This window comes from Psammomys obesus, unplaced genomic scaffold (assembly GCF_907164565.1).
Source record: "Psammomys obesus unplaced genomic scaffold, mPsaObe1.curated_primary_1811, whole genome shotgun sequence".
In the NCBI taxonomy this organism is placed as follows: Eukaryota; Metazoa; Chordata; class Mammalia; order Rodentia; family Muridae; genus Psammomys; species Psammomys obesus.
In genome coordinates, this window is record NW_026596101.1 from 10990484 (window position 1) to 11011958 (window position 21475).

Genomic DNA, 21475 nt, shown 5'->3' on the forward strand with positions numbered 1-21475 from the left:
GTTTGTATTTCAGGGTTGACCAATTGGCTTTGAACAACCAATTGGTGTGCTGGTGCTGAAAAACACATATAAGTAACATTATATGGACCCAACAGGTTATATTTAGGAATATATATGTATATACAGATAAATATATGCATTCACAATAAGAACAAAGAGACCATGAATCTGAAGGAGAGCAGGGAGGGATAATTCACAGGGCTATGAGGGAGAAAAGAGAAGGGAGAAAGGTAATTAAATCAGAATCTCAAAAACAAACAAACAACATGAAAAGAATGCATGTTGCTCTTTTGTAAAAAAATTAATTTTGAAATTTATTTTATTTGGTTGCTTTCATCTTGCTGAATACTGCATAACTTGGAGGTCATAGACTTAACCTAGAATATTTCCAATTAAATCTGATCTCAAACCTCTTCAGACCTGTGTACATACCTACATGATTACAGCATTATGATTTACTTCACATTTTTGCTTTTCACACAATTTAGAAAACCCTGTTTTCTCATAAGATCAGCTTCCATTTTAAACCGTACTAACTATTGCCTACATCAGTTGACTTTTCAGGTCAGTCTGGAGCACAGACTGCCTACTGACAGCAGCAAACTGTCACCATTACAGTGACCCATATCCGGCAATGACTTTTCAGCTAAACATGCTGCTTTTATGTTCAGCAAATAGATACTTACTTAATATAGCACTTTCTCAAAATTTTAAATGCTGTGCAATTTCTGAAAAATGAAATGTCTTCGAACTGGGATAATCTCCATTTCATAATATGAACCTCCTTCATTAGTTACTTTTCAACATTATCCTTTTATTTCTTACTTTGAATTAAGCAAAGTTATATCAAGCCACAAATGAAAGGGGGTAATTATGGCTGAACTTCTGTTTGTATTTATGAAAATAGATGTATTTTGAAAATAAGTACTGAAAAATGCACCCACAGCCTAAATTTACTTAGGGAAAATAGAATAAAATAAATTAGGTTGTGAGCAGAAAAGAAATTACTGCCTTGTGCCTTTCTTACCTCAACTCTCATTGCTCAATTTTCATGGAATTCTAACTCCTATGGAGAATTCAGAATCCATTAGCTGCAGCATAAAGAGGAATAAAAGGGAAAGGAACCATGAATATACAGAAAGCCAGAGAAAAAAATAGAAGAAAGAAACAACTTTTTCCAAGGTGTCACAATTTATAGATCCCGATTTTCTTTTGACCTTAACCTATGCCTTCTGGGATCATGTAAATTGGGACACAGATGCCTGGTAATATGCATAATGTTACATCTATGTTAAAATACAGCATTAGGACCCAAACAAAGGTATTCCCAGGCTAATCCAGGGCAGAGAAACTTCCATCAAGGCCTTATAAATTTTGATGTTATTATTCCCAAATCCCTGTTAAGAATTCCAATACCTTATTGGAGGCCTTGGAAGGGAAACAAACACATCGAGAAAAACAACTGGAATTTTCCATCCTACTCTTTTTTTCTCAGACAATCCTGTTGTGACCTTTGATATAGAAAATGCTTTCTAGATGTCCCTCAAAGGAGGAATGGATACAGAAAGTGTGGTACATTTACACAATGGAATATACTGAGCAATTAAAAAAAAGGAAATCATGAAATTTGTATGCAAATGATGGGAACTAGAAAAGATCATCCTGAGTGAGGTATCCCAGAAGCAGAAAGATACATATGATATATACTCAATTACAAGTGGACCTTAGCCATATAATATAGGATAAACATACTAAAGTCAATAGTCCTAAAGAAGCTAAACAACAAGGACCCCAGGGAAGAGGCTTAATCCTCACTAAAAAGGGCAAACAGTATGGACATAAGAAGTAGGAGAAGACAAGGAACAGGACAGGAGCCTTCCACAGAGGACCTTTGAAAGACTCTACCCACCAGGGTATTGAAGGAAATACTGAGACTAATAATCAAATTTTGGACAGAGTGCAGGAATCCTTATGAAAGAAAAGGGAGATAGAAAGACTAGGAGGGGTCAGGAACTCCACATAGAGAACAACAAAGGCAAAATACCTGGGTCCGGTGGGGGAGGGGGCGCTGCAGAGACTGATACTCCAAGGACCATGCATGGAGTGGACCTAGAACCCCTGTTCAAAGGAGGCCTATAGGCTGCTCAGTTTCCAAGTGGGCTCCATAGTAAGGGGTACAAGGGGCTGTGATTGACATAAACTCAGTGGCTAGCTCTTTGATCACCTCCCCCTGGGGGAGACAGTGCAGCCTTGCCAGGCCATAGAGGAAGATGTTGTAGCCAGGCTTGATGAGATCTAATAAGCTAGGGTCAGATAGGAGAGGTTCTCCCCTGTAAGAGAACTAAGGAAAGGTCATAGGGTGAGACTGGGAGGAGATGGGAGAGGGTGCTGCAGCATGGATACAAAGTGAATAAATTGTAATAAACAAATAATTAATTTAATTAAAAATTTAAAATGCTTTCTGATAGCCAGTCTTGATATGTTAGCGAGCTTTCGGACACTGTGACAACAACAGTAAGAATATCTTCTTAGAAGGACAGATGGTTTGTTTTGATTTAGCTCATGGTCATTTGCTACTGGAGTTATGGGCCTGGAATGGCACATCATGGGGGGAGTATATGACCCAGGAGGACAATTTACAATGAGGAATGGGGAAACCTTGAAGTTATAGTACCTTCTCCCTCAGGCCCCAAATCTTTAAGATTCTACCGCCTCCTTAGTGCCACAGGCTGGGATCAAGCCTTTAATTCAAAGGCCTGGGAGAAACATCAAGAGCCAATCCATGGCACTTGACAGGTGCTCTCATCTCTTAATTATAGACTTCATATGACAAAGAAAAATTCAGGAAGGAGAGTCTTTTTGTTGTTGTTGTTTATTTGCCTTGTTGTTGTTTTACACATAGTTAAGGTTTGAGGTTTGATGATGATGGGGAAGTCATGGCACCAAGTTGGCTGGCCAAATTCCTTTTATAGTCAAGAAGGAAAGAAAAACCCTGATGCCCATGATGTCTAGTTTTCCTCTCGTTAATCATTCTGTGATTAACAAATTAATCATTCCAGCCTTGGAGTTGTGTTACCTCCATTCAGTATGGGCTCTCCTTTCCCTTGGGAAACACCACCACAGACATACTCAGGAATATGTCTCTCACAGTTGATGATGATTACCCAACACATACGCCAATGATGGTAAGGCATGGATTATTCTCATTGTCACTGAGACAGTTATATATAGAAACATTTACTTGTTCAAATGCTTAAAATGGCCATTTTAATTATAATTGATTAACAACTGGAATATAAATGCAAAATACTATTCAAAAATTTATAATTATTGCATCTCCATAAACACTTTACATAATACAAGATAATATTATCAAACTATTTTTATTGAAAGCACCTAGGATTGAGAAAACAAGGTGACTTCTTCAGTGTCACACAGTCATTAGATTTTTTTTCTAGACGATGATGCATTGAGTTGATGGGTGGGAAAAGGGTAATAGGAAAGGTGGTAGAACAGGGGAGGAGACATAGTGAGGAAAGGACAATACGTGGGAAGGAAGTAAAAGAGTTAAGTGTGGTAGCTTGAGGACAGAGAAGTTCTGCATGGTAGAGCATTTGTCTAGAGTACTTAAGGTCATGGGGTTGTTCTGCTCCTGGTTTATTCTCTTTACATTCATATCGCAGCCCTCCCTTCCTCTCCTCCCAGTCCCACCCTCCCATTTTCTCCCCCTTTTCCTCCTTCTCCTTCTCTTCAAAAAGGGGGACCCATCCCCCCACCTTTACCATCCCGTCCCAGTACATCAAGTTGCATCAGGACTAAGCACATCTACTTCACTGAGGCCAGACAAGGCATCCCAGCTAGAGGAACGTGATCCAAAAGGAGGCAACAGGGTCTATGTCAGAAACAGCTCCTGCTCCACTTGGTAGAGAACCACATGAAGACCAAGCTGCTCAACAGTTACATATGTCCGGGGCCTAGGTCCAGTCCATTCATCCTCTTTGGTTGGTGCTTCAGCCTTTGTAAGCCCCATGGGCCTATGTTTGTTACCTCTGTTGGCGTTCTTGTCCCCTCCTGGTCAATTCCTCATTCTCTCTACTCTTCCACAAAACTCTCCAATCTCTGCCTAATATTTGGCTGTGGGTCTCCGCATCCATTTTAATCTGCTGGCTAGAGTCACCCCATATCCTCCCAGGAGCCTATCCTGTCTCAGGTTTGCAGCTTGTCCCAAAGATGCCCTTTCCCCTTGGTTTCCATTCTCTCTCCCAGACCTTGCACCTCTCACTCTCTCACCCTGCTCTTCCCACTTATGATCCCCATCCTCATTTATTTCCCTACACCCTCTCCAACCCAGTTACCTCACTTCATCCATTTTTGATGTCTAATCTTTTTTCCCTTTCTGAGTGGGACTGAAGCATCCTCCTTTGGGCCCTCAACAATAGAATCTCTATTGGAAGAGAAACACATAAAAATGTTCAGCGTCCTTAGTCATCAGGGAAATTGCAAATCAAAGAGTCTGAGAGTCTCTCTTACACCCATCAGAATGGCTAAGATCAAAAACTCAAGTGAAAGCACATGATAGCAAAGATGTAGAGAAGGGAACACTCCTCCATTTCTGATGGGAGTGCAAACTTGTACAAGCATTTTGAAATCAATCTGGCACTTTCTCAGAAAACTGGAAATAGTGCTACCTCAAGATCCAGCTATAGTACTCCTGAGTTTATACCCAAAAGAGGCTTCACCATACCACAAGGACATTTGCTCAACAATGTTCATAGCAGCTTTATTCCTAATAGCCAGAAAGAGAAACAACCCAGATGCCCCTCAACCAAGGATTGGATAAAGGAAATGTGGTACATTTAAACAACAGAATAATACTCAGCTATTATAAACAAGGAAATCATGCAATTTTCAGGCAAATGGATGGAACTAGAAAAGATCATCCTGAATGAGGTTCCCCAGGCCCAGAGAGACATGCATGGTATGTACTCACTTAAAGTGGGTATTAGCTACAGGATAAACACACTACAACCCACAGATACTTCTCTTTCTTAAATAATCTTCCTATTTTTTCTGTATGTCCACACTCTTTTAAAAAAAAAAACTTTCAATTTACAAAGCACTTTGAAAAATAATAAGGAATAATGAGACTTACTTGAATCTTATTCTAGAAGGGGGGTTATCTGAAGGTTGAAGAACAGAAGTGCTAAGGGTTTTAGCTACACAGGTACTCTGGCTCAAACCTCACGACTCTGTTCTTAAGGAAATGATGCGGATATTACCTTTTACTTGGCAGATGAGAATTCTCAGGTTTAAGGTTAAGAGATTTGCCAGAAGGGCTTCTAATTCTAGAGACAGAATCACCTCCAGTAAGGTGTGAATTCTGGTTTGAAAGAGTTGAGGAAAGTTTCTTAAAAAGTTCAAGCACTCAGTTCAGTCTATAAGCCTGGAATTACCTACGTCATCTGTATGCATACTGTACCTCAGTCCAAAATTTCTGGGTCCTCCATTTCATCTCTAAGCTTTAGGGAGATTAGTATACTTCTATTAAATTACTTAATATATGTAACATACATACATATTTATCTCTTTAAACATATACAGGGATATAAATATACCCTTGAAGTATGCCTGTTTATATGTAAGTGTGAAATTATTAATACAGAGTATATGTATATTTATATACACATACACATACATATACATATTTCCTCTCTATGACCTCTCATTGACAGAATGCTTTGTCTTCTGCTGTATCCTTTCCATCAAGAATCCTTATAAAGCCAATTCCACAACTCAGGAGTACAAAAAAAAATCAAAGGCTTAACTTAAAACTCGACTCCTTCTGCAAGAACAAGCTGCTTTGCGCAGTCTGATCCATCAGCCTTGGAAGAAAGAAAACACTAGGAACACTGAGGTGGCTTTCCAAAATGTAGTGTTTGTGTCATCAGCCAGCACACAAGCATGTAGAAACTGGAGGGCCAAGCACAAGAAGTCACTTATATTTCTCTCATGACAAAGCTGTGCCTGGAAATGGGTGCTTGTTTGGAAAAGCAAGAATAACCAAGAGTTTTCCTGTCTTATATAAAGGGAATTAAGAAAACATATAATAAGTAATTTTCTGTGCATGAGCTAGCTTCAGTTGTTCATGGCAGCTGAAATAATTATACTACTTAATTGTCAACTGTCACTGTAGGACTGTTTTGTGCAAATAGATTTATACATGTATAGAATAATCCATAACAGCCACACTGAAATTTGTTTCATAATTCCAAAGATGAGAGTGACTTATTTCTGCTTCAATTTTTAGTTCACATACTGTGTGCCACTCATGGCCTGAAGAACTTAAGTCACTGATGAACAAGATAGATGTTTTCATTATGACAGCAGCAATTCCAGGACCACCAAATACAGCCTATACTGCTGCATTACTTTCTTAATGTCTCCACGTTTGTGTTTAAAATTGCTGTTGAGTTAGGTTCTAAAGAGAAAGCTTCGGTTATACAAACATAAGACACCAATTCTGGTTAGTTTCGTAAATGAGTGAGAGTCAGCACTCTCAGTAGGTGGTTGTTTTGTTGGAGGTGGTTTTTCCTTCCGTCCCTTATCTCCCAGAATAATGACTCCTGAGACTCATTAAACATTATTACAAATACCTAGGCCGTATAGCTAGCTCTTGTCTGACTAGTTGGTAGCTTAAAATAACCCATTACACTAATTTACACCATACCAATTTACATCTCTGCCACGTGGCTGGTTACCTGAGCCCAGGCACCATGTATCCATGTTCCTCATATCTTATTGGTTGAATCATGCACCTGACTATATCCCAGAATTATCCCTTCAAAGTGCCTGATGTCTCACCTAGGTCTTAGCTAAGCTATAGGCCATAAGTTTTTTAATTGACAGGTGTTAATTCCATTCAACATACAGGAGATTTCTTCTACACCCTACAACCTAGCCAACACCTTGACTATAGCCTATGATGGCCGGAGTATAGCATCCACCCAAGCTATGGCTGAACCCTTTACCACAGAAGCTTGGAAATGACCAACAAATGTTGATTTAAACCCCTGAGCTTGTAGCACTTTGATAAGCAGCACTGAAAAACTAATGTAGTTCTTTGCTGTGATAAATAATGAAACTCAAGCCTCAGAATCCTACCTTTCTTTTGTAATTCACTATTCCTTCATATTTGAAATTGTCTTTCTCTTCTTCCATGAGAAAGGTGTCAGCAAGGTGAACAGAAAAGAGAAGCACTAAAGGAAAGGGAAGAAACATGTAAGCTTATCAAAGCATATGCTAGACAAAGGAAATGGAGTTGTAACCTCATTTTTTGCTTGTCTGATGAGCTGTGTGCATGATGATCAATAACATGAGTCTCAACGCCATCAGCTGAAAAAAAAATGCAAAACCTAGGGGGAGCAGATAAGGCCATCAGAAACACCAGTCCCCAACAGGAATGAATTCCCAAAATAAATGAAATAACCACCTTTTAAGACAGTTTATAGAAGGAACCTGACCATCACAGGTAGAATCCCCCAGGCAAAGGGGAACTTGGGCAGCAGAAAGAACACTTTCTTCATCTCTGGAAAGAGGTTTGGCAATGACACACACTTTCACATGGGAAAGTAATTGGCTCTAAGTGTAAGAAGCAATTTTAACTTGGAGCATTGAAAGTTTCTTTTCTCACCGCAATTGCACTTTTATCTTGGAAGCTCATACAATGCAGACTTCAGCTGCCTTTACACTGAGATTTTCATTAAAACACACATGCTGCATGCAGTATTTTGATCTTGGAGATACTTCATATGTTAATAATCTTGCTTTCTATTTGCAGACTTGGCATCTCCCTTATTTGGTGGGTGTGATGACAAAAAAAAAAAAAAAAGGTTGAGTGGTGGGAGGACAGAATGCCCTTCAGTGAACAAAGCCGACTGTTTCTAAACAGGCTATTATCGGCTCACTCAGCCATGGTCAGTGATTCTATATATATAAGAGTTATAGTCGACTTCAGGGAGAGTAATCTTCTATTAAAAAACTCACTTGGCAATTTTTTTTTTGGTTGCTTACAAAAATTTGCAGTCCTCAGAAGGAGATCATGAACTGCTTTTTACTTAAGCTCTCTATGACAGAAACACACAACACCTAAATAAAAAGGGGATTGAGTGACGATCATTTCACAGCTAATCTCTGATCCCCAGGCTTCTGTGAAATAAATCCTCTGTTGAGTAGATATCTGCCGCCTCCAAGTCTCTTTGAACACTGATAAGAACATTCCCAAAGACAATCCAAGTCAGAAAAACATTAGCCACCCCACATCAAAGTACAATTAATAAAAATGTGTGATGTCAAAATCATTAAAATTATGAAGAACATATGTGTGTTGGATTTTAAGTGTATTGAATATCCTATGAGAAAAAAAAAAAAAAAACAGAGAAAGGGAGAGAGAGGTGACTAAATCGAAGAATGAGTAAATAAGATATTTAAATATAAACAAATTATCCACAACAAGATAAGAGTAAGTAAGCCTTTATTATATAAGTAATTTAATTCATGTTATGCCCAATAAAATGAAAATCAACTCCTTAGGAACAAAACACAAGAAAAATTACTTTTTTTCTTTTCTTTTTCCTTTTGGAATGAATTTTATATAGACACTGTCTCTTGTTTTGAAGAATATTTAGGGTTCTATTGTTTTCTTGTTTGCCCCTTTAGTTATTTAGACATTTATTAGTTATTTAAACATTCACCCAGAAAATAAGTGCACAACCCACCTACCCAGAGACAAGTAAGGACCCCCTTTAAAGGGGCACTCTTCCAAATAAGATGTTTCTAGTTTCTTGCCTTATAGGGTGTGGGTGTCATGGTCAGCTGACACAGAGACATAAAAGAGGAACATTGATAGCTGTATCTGATAAATGTTACATTGATTTAAAAAAAAGAAAAAGAAAAAAACTACAATACTATACCCCATTGTAATCTTCCTGATGTGAGTGCTGGAAGCAACCCAGGTCTTCCACACAAGCACTAATTGGTCTTATCCACTGGGCTATCTCTTTAGCCCCAGCTTTGTGATTTTTAGGGAAAGAGGTTATATTAGAATTCAAATGATTAGAGTAACTGTCAAAGTCAATACTGTTTCAAATACTATATTTACAGATTTTTTAAAACTATTTTGTATTTTTTGAAGGCATGTAAAATAGGTTTGTACCAACTCTCAGCCCTCCTCTTTCACCCACCTTCCACTTAAATCTTATCCCACATTAGTTTCCTTTCCCCTTCATACCATCTGGATTTAGATATTTCTTCTATTGAATCCTTGCAGATGTATGCTTGCTTTTGGGATAGAAGGTGAAGGAAGAAACAGGAGTTCTACAAGGAGACCAACAAAGCCAAAAATCTGAGCTCATGGGGGCCTGCAGAGACTGATGAATCAACCAAGAACCATGCATGGAGAGCACCCAGACCTGCTCAGATGTAGCCCATCTCAGATGTAGTCTCCATGGGGATTCCCTAGTAAGGGGAGCAGGGGCTGTCTCTGGAGTGAACTCAGTTGCCTGTTCTTTGATTACCACCTCCTGGAGGGGTAGCCTTACTAGGACACAGAGAAAGAGAATGCAGACAGTCCTGATGAAACCTGATGGGCTAGGGTAAGGTAGTAAGGGAGGGCTCCCCAAAGAGATCGAAAACCCTTTCCCAACTTGTGTAACTGTACTACAATGTCAAATAAGGAAATTAAAATTGCCACTATCTCATGACCTCATCTCTATCTTGTTTTGTCAGTTACACTCCGTGTGTGTGTGTGTGTGTGTGTGTACACTTTCATTAACTGCATAATTTGTGTGAGCACTTAAAGACACAGAAAACATAACTCCTTGTATGTGTTTGTTCATAGTCTATTCTTTGGATGGTATTTATTGATTTCTTTTTTTTTTTAATAATATAGCCATAACTGGCACTTTTATTTTTAATTTTTCTAATTTTTTTTTTAATATTAGTTACACTTTGTTAACTTTGTATCCCTGCTGTATTCCTTTCCAATACCACCCTTATCTTCTCCCTAATCCTTTCCAAGTCTGCTGATAAGGGAGAACCTCCTCCCCTTCCATCTGATACTGGTTTATCAGGTGTCTTCAGGACTGGCTGCAAAGTCCTCCTCTGTGGCCTAACAGGGCTGCTTCTCCCTGGAGTGTGTGTGTGGGGGGAAGTCAAAGAACCCGCCATTGAGTTCATGTCAGAAACAGTCCCTGTTCCCCTTATTAGGGTACCCACTTGGATACTGAGCTACCAAGGGCTACATCTGAGCAGAGGCTCTAGGTTGCATCCATACATGGTCCTTGTTTGGAGAAACAGTCTCATAAAAGACCCCTGTGCCCAGATATATTTGGTCCTTGTGAGATTACTTATGTTACTTTGAACACAAAGTGTTGCTTGTGTGTTAATTCTACCCCACTGTTTGATTTTGTAAATATAAGTTTTGGAACATTAAACAAAAATTAAAGAGCCGTGGCATTCCTGAATTGGGAGGGGCCTGGAGTCCTATAGCTACCTGAATATGTAAGAAGTTAACAGTTGCTGGGCAAGCAAGAGACATATTCATCATTGTTGCAGCCTCTGATAGGGCTCCCAGTGACCTCTAAAAAAAATCTCACCCATGCTCTATACTCAATCCTGGTAAAACACCCTGGGTCTCCTCTCTCTCTCATATATGCATACATATATGCATACATATATACATACTCTCTCACACAGACACTCTTACACACTCACAAACACTTGCACACTCTCTCTTGCACACACATACAAACATGCACACATGCATTTAATAATACAAAAAGTGAAGGGGGAATAGTTGGGGGAGGAGGAAGAAGACCAGAAAGCATGAGGAAGGGGACAAGAGATAATAATGGGAGTGAATATGATCAACACATAATATGTGAATACATAGCACATCGTATTTAAGCAGTTGTGTATAATTCATGCATGCTAATAAAAAGATATCACTGAAAGCAAATGGGAGATAGAGACATCAAAGAAAGGATGAGAGCATGGTGCGATGTGAGACCGCCTTCAACGATCTTACCTTATGCCAGCTAGGTGGGTCAGTCAGAGAAGAGCATGTGGGACACTCATTTACCAGGTTCTGGAGCACATGAACTTTCTGCCTCCAGCCATAGAGCTGCAGATTCCTTGAGCAACGTGGCATTATAAAGTGCAGATTTCAACATTTCCTAATTAACTGCCCTGTTGGTCCTCTGTCTTAGTGCTAATAGGTCTTCCATTTTTTGGTACTACAACTTTACATACTTTCCATATTAAAAACAGAAATACAAGAACACAAGATTGATGCTGCTAAGTTATTCAAATGTTTAGGAATTATGTTCTCAAGTCACCTATTTCAATATGAAATGCAGAAGGTCTTAGATGCTCTCTATCTCAGGTCATCTCTAGAACTGCTGCAAATGTAATTATGCAACTGCTAATAATTATATTCTCAGTTATTTAGCTGAGAGCCATACACATTTTATAAGGCAATAAATCTTATTAAATGCTCCCTGGAGTATCAGTTGATTCATTAACTTGTAATAAATGCCTTTAAAATGCAAATTAAATAATAGCTAGAAACACCTCAGTTAAATGCCACCAGGATATCTATTAGCCACTTTTATAAGAAACCTGTGTTCTCTTTTCATCTTTAAAACTAGCTTGGTAAACATATAACCAGTAAGATTAAGTATAGTGGTAGGGGTTGTGAAACTATGAATGCAGAAAGGGCTCAGTGATTATGAACATGTCTTGCTCTTGCAGAGGACTCAAGTTATGTTCTCTGCACCTGTGTGGTGGCTCATAGCTGCCTGTGTACCTCTGTTATCAGGGGATATAGGGCCCCTTTTTAGATTCTTCTGGTGTTTGCACTCATGTGGCACACAGAAACCACATGTAAAAGTCATGCACACACACATCAAAACAATGTAAAACCAAAGGCTCTTGTTTTAATATTGCTTTTTAAAGATGAAAACCATATAAGCACTTCAGTTATATATATATAAAATGAATCAAAGGTTAATTGTTAACAATATGTTTCAATGGGGTATAAAACTTACTTGATTTTATTTTGTTATCTTCTGAGATATGTGACAATGCTAAGAGTAATTTTAAATTCTCAGAAAAACACACACACACACAATTTTTATTCCAGTTTGAACATTAAGGGAAAGTGAGGCATCTGTTATTCTGAATCTCGCATATTCCACATTTTTGAGTATTTCATGTTGTAAGGGAAACTCTATACATATTTTCAAAAGGGCTTCACAAATTTAAACTCCCACAGAAATGAATAGAGCTTTCCTCATGTTCCCACAAGAGTAAAATAAAATTTAAATGTCACATCCTGTTGCATTTTTCTAACGGCTAAGGATTTGAGTAACCTTTTGAGTATTTATTGTCAATATGCATTTCTTCTCTTGAGAAAACTGTCTATTCAGTTAGATGACCAATTTATGGATAGAATTTTTGATCTTCAATTTTTGTAGTTCTGTATACATCCTACCTATTAATGTCATGTTTCATGTGTACTTAGCTAAGATATTTTTCCCTTTCTGTAGTCTGTCTTCATGGTCTGATGATTGCTTCTTTTGCTGGGCAGGAACAATTTGACTTCCTATAATATCATTTTTTTCATACTTAAAGTTGTTTCCTTTACTATTGGAGCCCTTTACAGAAAGCTCCTGTGTATGCCTATATCTTGAAGTATCTATCTCTAGAAATTTCAAATTTTCAGGTATTATGATTAAAGTCCTTGATTCATTTTGAAATCTCTTTTTTTTTTTTTTTTTTTTTTTGTGGAGAGTGATAGCCACTGATATATATAGTTTCTCCTGTGAGTGGACATCTAATTTTTCCACTATTATTTCTCAAAAAGCTCTCCTTTCTCCAGAGTAAGTTTTTTTGAGACTGTTGTTTAAAATTACATGTCTGTAGCTATATGGGTTTATTGGTGATTAATTGCTTCTATAACATTGGTGTCTGTGTATTTGGGGGTCAGGACCATGGTATTTTTGTTACTATAGCTCTGTAATATAATTTAATGTAAGGGATTGTGATTTCTTCAGAATTTCTTTTGAATTATGAGTACCCTAATGGAATATTGTTTTTTTTTTTCACTGCTGATAACTGTCAATAGGGGTTAGGAGAGAAATTAATGCCACAATGAGTCAGTTTTCATGCCCCGTGGTTGAAAAATTTATTCATATATTTTTTAGTTTTTTTTAATTCTTTATTAATTATACTTTATTCACTTTGTATCTACCCTGTGGTTCTCTCCCTCCTCCTGTCCCAATCCCTCTCTTCCTTCCCCCTCTGCATGCATGCTCCTCCCCAAGTCCATTGATAGGGGAAGTCATCTTTTTCTTCCTTCCTTTTTCTTCCTTTTTCTTCCTTCTGATCCTAATCAATTAGGTCTCATCAGGAGTGGCTGCATTGTCTTCTTCTGTGGCCTGGTAATGCTGCTTCCCCCTCAGGGGGAGATGATCAAAGAGCAGGCCAATCAGTTCGTCTCAGAGACAGTCCCTATTCATATTACAATGGAACCTACTTGAATACTGAACTGCCATGGGCTACATCTGTGCAGGGGTCTTAGGTTAGCTCCCTGCGTAGTCCTTGGTTGGAGTATCAGTCTCAGCTGTACTATAGAGCAACAATACTAAAAACTGCATGGTACTGGCATAGAAACAGACTGGTGGATCAATGGAATTGAATAGAAGACCCTGACATAAATCCACACACTTATGGAACCTGATTTTTGACAAAGATGTCATCATAATTTTAATTAGTGCTAACATCCTTCTCTTTTCTAATCTAATACAAAAGGTGATGGCCAGGTAAGAATCTATGCAAGCAGTGTCTCATTGAACTGTCTATTTGATTCCAAATCACTGGCTAGCTCTGCTTGTGAAACAGGGTCATTATGAATAATCAGGAAGTCCAGTTATTGGTAATAGTCATTTGTAGGGTCAGAGCTGGTGGGCGAGAGCAGGGTTGCTGTGCTACACAAACAGTTGCCGTTGTCTGGGAGCCTATAGGTGAAGAAAATCCACACGGGTACTGCTTACATATATATATATATGTATATATATATATATATATACATATATATATTAGATTACAATAGTTTGCTTTTAAGAAATAAATATTTATTCAGAATATTCATTCATTCAGCAAACAGTTATTGAGTTAAATATATTGTCATGGGATTCCATACTAAATAAAATGGAGCTTCTTTCAAGGTGTTTTGTTTCTAAATCAGATTTTTAAACCAATTTCTCACCTTTCTGAAACAAGACACTATTAGCTGTTAATATTATTTTAAATTTTAGAACAGATGTGACATGGTAGGTAAAAACAAATAAAATAACCCTATTTAGGAATCACCCCACCCTTTCTACTTTTTCTCCCATTTACATTTGCTTTTCTAATTTTCTCATTCTAGTCACATGCATATATACATAAAAACATATTTCACATATGCAAATAGATGTATATACATACATGTCTGTTAAGTTCACTACTCCATATAATCCATGATATAGCTTAATTTTGAGGTTTCTTTGTGGATTTTTAGTTTGAATGGTTTATATAAGATGCCAGAGGTGTGGACATTTTCTAGTAATTAGTTGGCTTTATGAAATTAGGATTCCTATTGTTTAGTGTATACATACTAAGAACGAGGATATATTCTTGTTAAACTGTTTCCTTTTTTATAGTTTTGTTATTTTATGATTAATTTTTATTTTACAAGTACGTCTGTTTTCTGTGCATGTATATCTGTGTACCACAGGTGCCTGCAGAGGCCAGAAGACAGTGTCAGGTCTTCTGGAACTGGAGTTTCGGATGGTCATTAAGAGCTCTGTAGGTCCTGGGAAATGAACTGGCATCTCTGGAGGAGCAGCCAGTACTCTGTACAGAGCTGTCTCTCCACACCTCCTTTCTTTTGTTTTTTTAAATGTGTGCTTTAATTTTTTTTATCTTTTCTGATTAACTTTGATTTGAAGTGTAATTTATCAAATATTAAAATAGCTACACTTAAATCTGGAGAGGTGGCTTAGCAGTTGAGAGCACTTGTTGCTCTTGCAAAGGACTTGTATTCAGTCCACTATACCAACATGGTGGCTTATAACTATTCTGTTTCTCTGATGTCCTGTCTGGACTTCAAGGCCACTGCATGCACATGGTACACATATAAACATACAGACAAAACACTCATACACATAAAATTTGAAAAAAAAAAAGCCTTTTACAAACATTTTATAATTCATTTTATGTATGTGTATAAATACTTTGTGCATAAACATGCATCGGGGAAGTCAGAAGAAGGTATTCAGTTCCCTGGTACTGGAGTTATACCTTGTGAGCCACCTTGTACATCCTGGGGACTGAACCTTGGCACTCTGTAAAAGCAACACTTGTTCTTAACCACTGAGCAAACCTTCCAGACCCAAGAAATCTTCTACTTCTTAAAAACAGCTACACAAGATAGTTTCTACATTCCAGTTGCTAAATAGACTAACTTATAGCCTTGGGCTCTTCATTTTAAAATGTTTTCTTTGACAAAATATTTTTAGAGGTTATAGATACTTTTATGCTACATAATCCAGTCAGCTAATTGACATCCTTTCATTGGTGAGTTGAGAAAACTGTCACAGTTTAGCTCTGTCCCCATTTTTAAGTGGATTACTTGGTTTATGGTTACTATTTAAGATGTTTATTAGTTCATATGAATGTACTGGTCGTTTTTATTTTCAGTTGATCATTACGTATTCTTTTATTTCTTTCCAAGTAGCATTAAGGCTTTGCTTATATTGGAAATGACCGCTGGCTTTCTTTCCTCACAACTCAATAGTCAAAGGAAACTGGAGATGAGCTGAGATATATGATACTTGGGGAAGAAGGGTCTCTCTTTTAAATCCTGCAAACTAAGTGAGTCTACTTCTGTTTACTTACATAATAAAACCAGCTGACCGGCTAACAATTTATAGTTTCCAACAAGGTAAGACGCTTTTTTACAAATACATTGTCTTAATATTTGTTTCTCTTTGTGCTCATTTTTACCTCTGCATTTAATATTTACTCATAGCTTTTCCACCAAATATAAAATGATTAATGGAGTAATAAATAGAAAAAGGAAAATGTAAATTTTAATTAAGGACAAAAATGACAGATCGAAAAATGTGTAAACCAATATTGAATCAACTTAATACATTATCAACAGATGAAATAGTTTATCATTTCTATGCCTTTACTTTGAATAAAAAGAGCTTCATAATTAAGTAAGATATATGACAGTGACTCAAAATAATCAATAAATGTCTCAGCCTGGGTATCCCCATTCAAATGAGCACCTGTGAAATACCAGATAATTTTGTCAATGACAGGCACCTAAATTAAATATATATAATCTTAAAAGATCTAGATATTAGACATTTAATATCATTTTAAATTCAATTGGGATTCCATAGACAGAACAATAGGTCTTCAGCTTGAAATTATCACTGACAATGACTGTCATGCTGAAAACTCATAGAGGGAATTCAAGTATTCTGAAGGTTCCTTAGGATCCCATCTTTCTGGCCCTCTAATTCTAGCACTTATCACTCTCATTCTTTCCCCAGAACTTCTGGACTTATCTTCCATCTCTTGAGTCAGCAAAGCTTACTGGAACTTCCAGACTCTGCACTTCTTGTTTCCTCTGTCCCCATGGCCGGTCCCTTGAATTTTCATGAGCCTGCATATCTTGGCCTCATATCTTTGAATCAGTTCAAACCATTGACCCTCAGGGAGATCAGACCCATCCTTTGTGGCCATTCACTTTAAATCTTAGTATCTTGTTAACCTTAATCATTGTCTTATTAAAGATAAAAGGCTGAACTTTCAAGTTGCTTATGGTTATTGCCTTTCTTGCTCTGTAAGAAAGTTCAAGAAGATATGACTTTTGTCAGGTTCATTTATTTCTGTATCATTAAAGATGAGACTATTAATGTGGCCTGGGAAAGGACTTTGAAATATTACTGAAAGAGTGGTAAATAAAAGAATGAGTAACTTCTTACCATTTTATTCTATCACAAAAAGTCGTCATGTGTTCTGAGAAAGTAATGGATTAGATAATATTCCCAAGATGAAAGCACACTGAAAATACACAGTTTGTTCTTAAATTTCTGTACAATTCATTTGTCCATCTTTATCTTCTTGGTTTTGGGTCAATATCAATAGATATTGTTGGAAGGCAATTCCTAGACTGCTTTTCTCCTTCACTAAGTTTGTACTCTTTCCCAGATCATTTCTTTGTCAATGTTGCTCCACAATAAATCTATTTACGAGAGAGTGAACAACTTTTAAATGATATATGGATGGTAGTTAAGCAGGCTACTTTAGTAATATAAGTTAAGATTATAATAAAAAAAGAGGTAACATATAATTAATGGCAGAATTTTGGTTTTACTTAGTGGTTTTTCTCTGATTATGTCAGATGTGTATCAAGCTATATCTTATAGTATTTAATAACCTCTTTCCCCATTTTAACTTGTCAGAATTGTCTGGGACAAGTGTAAACTGTGGTCTAAAAAGTGATCCAGTATAAATGTTTGAGCTATACTAGAGCTCCAGATATGTGCACGTTACAATATGATTTTTCATGGTGATCTTTGAATATACTTTGAAATCTGTAATAACCAAAAAACAATCCAATACTCTCAAAGTAGTAGAAGTATTTGTTCTGAGTTATAGAAAAGTTTCTGTCCCCAAAGGGTAGATTAGGAGAAAGTTAGTTGGCTTTAAAAGTCCAACTCTCAAAACACCTTTATACCTTGCTCTACACCCAGCTCTATGCTCTCTCTCTTTCTCTGAAAATAGATGGTTTAGAATTGATCATGATGATATTTTGTAAAGGACTCAAAGTTCTCTGTATGTCTTCACAAGTATCTTCTCTGTAAGTATCCATCAGTCTTCATATCCAGTCTTAGAAGGCTGGTCCAACACCAGTCAACATGAGAGAGTGAAGAAAAGACTAAATTCTGACTACGTTCCATTGATGTTTTTAAATAGAATCAGACAGATGTACACGAAAGGAAAGCAACATATTCCTTGGTGTGGATGTTCACATGATAACCTCATGTTTAAAGACTGCAGTCTTTAAGAAAGACAAGGAAGCAAGACATTTGAAGCATGATTATAGTTTCTATAATATGAATAAAGATAGAACATAGAAAACTCACATTCAGTATAATAGATAAAACTTGCAAACTCAGGGAACTGAGGAAGGGGGATTGTGAGTTCCAGGTAAATCTGATGATCAATGTTCATTTTTCAGTTGAGCCTGGACTACACAGTGATACTATATCTTTCTGTCAATCAACCATCCATCTTCAAAAATATGTATATGTGTATAAATTAGGAAACATACATTATTGAGTGGTAGAGAATTGAAATTATATTCTGGAATCAGGCTGCCAGAATTTAAAGTTTGTGTCCATGACTTATTTGGATCTTAAAATTCTAAGACTGTTTCATATGCCAAAATAAAGTAATAATAATAGTATTATGCTATTGAAATAACCAAATGAAATAATAAATGTAAGGCAATGAGTATAGAGCCTGCCTAACATTAAGTAATCAAAATGGGGGGGGGGGTGGAGGATAGATAGAGATCATAGTGGCATTGGCTAACAGGTAAAAGAAATAACATAATTCTTAAGAGTATCAAAAGTCTAGCATAATGTCATATGGAAATAATTCTAGCCTAAGGGAGGGTGAGGCAGGAAATTCACAGATTCCAGGGAAGCTAGGCTGAATAGCAAAGCCCTTTCTAAACAAACACTTAAACACAGAGTGTTACCATAACATTGTAATTATTATGATTAGTGCTACAAGATACTTGGAAGGATTCGAGGATGAATGAGTACTTGGGCAGGCTACTAGGGTGGATGTGTAAATTATAAGATAAAATTTGAAAACAAAATCCAAGCTGAGAGTAATACATAATGACCAAGTACAACAATATTAAGCAATTCATTAAATCAAATGCTACTTATTTGGTCATATCTACACACATGCATATGTATATATATATGTACATGCATATTGTATATATATATATATATATATATATATATATATATATACAATATTTTCAAACTTTGAATAATTTTGAGTATACCTTAAATTGCTCTAATTTATTTCTTCTTGCCTGAAATGCTAAAAGGTTCACTTGAGTGTGAATTCTTCATTTTCCCATCACTGGAAATTACTTGAAAATTTCTATCATCATTAGAAAGCCTAATGTAAAATTAATATGTATGCATTTTTTCTCATCTTTTAAATATGCAACAGTAAACGCTTTCTTAGTGATGAAGAACTGAACAGTGGTATGCAATGCACTTACTTGAATTTAATAAGTCAATTTTTTTTTCTTCTATCTTTTTGCTTCCTTCAAGCTGTCACTCAAATAATTATAAGCAAGCCATGAAAAACAAATGAATGTTTCTGATAAGGTCTAGTCTCAGAGCCAGTACTCTTTTCTATTTTCAAATTAGTTTACTCAATGTATGTGTTGTAACTACTATTATTTTTTGTTTCAGCTTTTGTTGTATGTTACATAAGTTTCTTTGTCTCACTGAATTCCCTGCAAGAAAATCACAGGGTAATCATTATTACTCTACCTGTTTTGGAGTTCATAAAACTGAGTACAGAGTAGCAACTTTGGTTAGTGTCAAGTAAGTAACTAGTGAAAAGTAGATTACAGCTCACCATATCCTTGTATATATACTTTGCGCTAATTATTCTGATTCTTCATTCATGTTTTTAGAGTCTGTGTCAGCTTCTTTCCTTGTGATTTTGACTCTTAACTTAAAAGGGATTGAGTTTAGTTCATAGTTCAAGTTACCTTTCCATGATGAGGAAGCCAAGGTAACAAGAGCTTAAAACACCTAGCTGGAGGGGACGGGAACTCCACAAGGAGAGCAACAGAACAAGATAATTTGAACACAGGGAACTTCCCAGAAAATCATACTCCAACCAAGGACTATTCGTGGAGATGACTTGGAACCCCTGCACAGGTGTAGCCCATGGCAGTTCAGTGTCCAAGTGAGTTCCATAGTAATGGGAAGAGGGACTGCCTCTGACATAATCTGATTGGCCTGCTCGTTGATCACTTCCCCCTGAGGGGGGAGCAGCCTTACCAGGCCACAGTAGAGGACAATGCAGCCACTTTTGATGAGAACTGATAGACTAAGATCAGAAAGAAGAGGAGAACCTCCCCTATCAGTGGACTTGGGGAGTGGCATGCATGCAGAAAGGGGAGGGAAGGTGGGATCTGGAGGGGAGGAGGGAGGGGCTTATGGGGGGATACAAAATGAATACAGTGTAATTAATAAAATTTTTTTAAAAAATAAAAAAAACACCTAGTCACACTTTATGTGCCACAAGAAGAAAAGGACAGTTAATGCATATGTGACACCGCTCAGCCTTTTGTCTTTATTGGTGTAGGGAATGCACAAATCTCTGCCCAGGAAATGGTACTGACACAAATAACATGCAGTATAGTTTTTCTTTTGCAGAGACAAAACACCATTAGCAATATTAGAAAAGATAATTTATTTGGGCTTATGGGTCCGGAGGTCTAAGAGTCCATCATCATTACATGGGAAATGGTAGGTATGCTAATAGTCAAGGGAGCTGGAACAGCAATTCTGAAAGCTCATATCTTAACACCAAGCATAAATAAGAGAGGGAGAATTAGGAATGGTGCATAGAAGCCTAACCACAGGGTCATTCTTCCCCAATCAAGGCCAAACCTCCCAAATCTACCAAGACAGCACCATTAGCAGGGAACCAAATATTCAAACATCTGAGCCTGTGGGGGTCATTCTCATTCAAATAATCACAGATAGATCTTTTGACATCAAGTAACATAATCAAGATAATTCCTCAATGACATTATCAGAGTCCCTTCTTCCTGGGGATCCTAGTTACTGTCAAGCCTCTTTTGCAGGAATAATAGTTTTGGCTGCTTTATCTGGAAGTAAAACTTTATTTCCACTGTGATAATTGGGTGTCACTGCACCTGTAAGTACATTTCTGCATTTATCAAGTAAATGGCTGAAAGAATTCTGTAACTATGTTAAAAATAAATTTTGGTGGACTCGCATTTATATTATAGAAATCTGTTATAGTCAGAATAAAGGACAACATAATATGATTGATTCTCCCATAAAAAAAACTCTTCTGCACTGTCTACACAACTCTCTCTGGCAGAATAAACTATTTTAAAAGGCAGAACAGGAATAATACTGGCCATGGGATAATACATATTGCTTGATGTGTGCATGTAGCTAGCTGGCTTTTTACACATTAAAAGTTCTATCTGATGAACAGGTAACACACACACACACACACACACACACACACACACACACACACACACACA